This window comes from Schistocerca americana, unplaced genomic scaffold (genome assembly GCF_021461395.2).
Source record: "Schistocerca americana isolate TAMUIC-IGC-003095 unplaced genomic scaffold, iqSchAmer2.1 HiC_scaffold_386, whole genome shotgun sequence".
Taxonomy (NCBI): domain Eukaryota; kingdom Metazoa; phylum Arthropoda; class Insecta; order Orthoptera; family Acrididae; genus Schistocerca; species Schistocerca americana.
This window is the reverse complement of record NW_025726111.1, coordinates 80,001-82,500: the sequence shown is the minus strand read 5'-3', so window position 1 is coordinate 82,500 and position 2,500 is coordinate 80,001. Positions and strand designations below refer to the sequence as shown.

General features: G+C 63.7%; 1 pseudogene; it reads right to left on the bottom strand.

Moving 5' to 3' along the window:
• Window positions 1-2,500, bottom strand: part of LOC124582010 — a 7,957-nt pseudogene that overhangs the window by 2,930 nt on the left and 2,527 nt on the right.

Sequence of the window (2,500 nt, the reverse complement as noted above, 5' to 3'; positions counted from 1 at the left end):
ACGCGACTAAGGCGAGGGTGAAACACTTCCGGGCGTTGATCTGCAGCCCCAGGTGGGCGAGGGCTGCGGTAGCTGCGTCGATGAGGGACTGCAAGCCCCTCGGGGTCGCTGCAAACAGCAAGACGTCATCTGCAAAGGCCGCAGCGTTGACTCTGCGACCGAGGATCCGAGCTCCGATGTGGGAGGGCAGTTGGCCTAAAACGTAGTCCACCGCAAAGTTGAACAGGAGGGGGGAGAGGGGATCGCCCTGGCGAACGCCCCGTGCTGGCTGCACAGACACGCCCACGCCGGCGCCGTCCGCTATCACTGTCGTGCTGCCCTCGTAGCACCGCTCGACATACTCGACAAAGCAATCCGGCAGGCCATGCGCCTTCAGCACGGGGCGAAGGGCAGCATGATCTACCGAATCGAATGCCTTAGATACGTCGATCGATGCCACAAAGACAGAGCGGCAGGAGCGAACTGCGTCGGTGAGAGCAGTGTCCAAGATGAAGGTATTTTCCAACATCCCATCCCGAGGGATGAATGCCCGCTGACGTTCGTCCACAGCACATGCGCGCATCAGGCGTGACGCGAGAACCTTGTGAAAGGTCCGCGCCAACACCGAGCAGACCGTAATGGGGCGAAAGTCAGCGGGGGATGTTGGTGCAGCCGTTTTCGGGAGAAGGGACGTCCGCGCGCGAAGCAGGCGTTCCGGAAGGGCGCGGGCCAGAAGGAAGAGATTCATCACTTTCACCAGGACTTCGTGCGGCAGGCGCCGCAACTCCGCTGGGGTAAGGCCGTCCGGCCCGGCTGCTGATCCCCTGGGCGGCAACGCGGCGGCGACCTCCTCATGTGTGACCGGCCCCCATATGCTCTCGAGAGCGACAGGCTCTGAGTGCGGGAGGAGGCGGTCACGAATGAAGCCCGCGGTGGAGATGGGCTTCTTGGTGAAGAGGTCCGCCCAGAAGTCCAGCAGACCAGGGATGGCAGGTGGCGGCTGGAGCAGGGTGCCATCCAAGAGGCCGCGCACGCAACGTGCACGCGACCGTCGGAAGGCATCCTGCGTTCTCGCGTACTCCCAGCGGCGCCGCTTGCGCTTCTGCGTCGGCGGCGCGGCAGGCGGCCGCTTCGATGGTTGGCGCGGCCGCTGTGTCCTGGTGATCGATCTCTCCCCTCTGGACCCGACCGACGCAAGGGCATCCGGGAGCATGCCCAGGATGACATCGGGCGGCGTGCCCCGCCCCAGACCTATGACACGATCCAGGGCAGAGAAACGCTGGGCGGATGCGGGTAGCCCCGCCAGATGCTCCCAGATGGCGGCGTCAGTCGGCCCCTCCGGCGGCGGCCCGGTGGTGTCGGCCGCGAAGTCCTCGGCTGCGTCGACGGGCGGCGCAGCGGCCTCGCCCGCGTCAGGCAGCGGGCTCGCTGCTCCCCGGCGGGACGCCGGCTCTTCCCCCCGACCGATCTCAAGCGCCTCCATGAATTGGCGGACAAGCTGCTTGTGGGCAGCTTGCCGCCGTCGGCACTTGATTGCCTCGAGCGTTCGGTCGGGGAACATCCTGATGAGTTCTTGATTGACGAAGAAGAACCGGGCGTCCCTCTCAAGGAACAGTTCGGCCTCCGCCTTGGCGAGCGACAGGACTTCTTCCTCCGTCCACCTCGCGCGATGCCTCTCCGTGACGATCTCCGCGTTGGCGGCCGCAAGATGTTGGCGGCGGCGATGGACCCCGAGACCGTTCTTGGTTGTAAAGCTGCGGTGGCACTCACTACAGGTATACATAGCTGCAAAAGTTACAAGATTTTCGGCACGGCCGGTTGGCCGGCTAGGTGCTGGGGGAGTTGGGGTGGCACCTTCAGCGGAAGGGCCACCACTTATTCTCTGCTTACTGCCCCCAACTAAAAAAGGGATAGTGCGAGGGGGGGCTGGTAACCCCCCCAAGCCCCTGGTGCGGTCTTCCACTCTGCGAAATCAGCGGGCCCACGAGAAGGGGAGAAGACCGCAGGAGAGGAGAGGCTAAGAGGGCTAGGCCCATGTATTGCGCATCACTCTCCCTGTAACTATAACCCAAGGAAGGCACCTCGCAGCAGCAGCACGACTACATCAAGACCGCACTTCGAGAAGCCAAGTCCGGATGCAGCCACACCGCCGCCACTTGGCCACCTTAAGAGAGTCATAGTTACTCCCGCCGTTTACCCGCGCTTGCTTGAATTTCTTCACGTTGACATTCAGAGCACTGGGCAGAAATCACATTGCGTCAACACCCGCTAGGGCCATCGCAATGCTTTGTTTTAATTAGACAGTCGGATTCCCCCAGTCCGTGCCAGTTCTGAGTTGATCGTTGAATGGCGGCCGAAGAGAATCCGCGCACCCGCGCGCCCCCGGAGGAGCACGCTAAGGCGGACGCGGCCTCGCAGCAAGGAAGATCCGTGGGAGGCCAAGGCACGGGACCGAGCTCGGATCCTGCACGCAGGTTGAAGCACCGGGGCGCGAACGCCGCGCAGGCGCGCGCATCCTGCA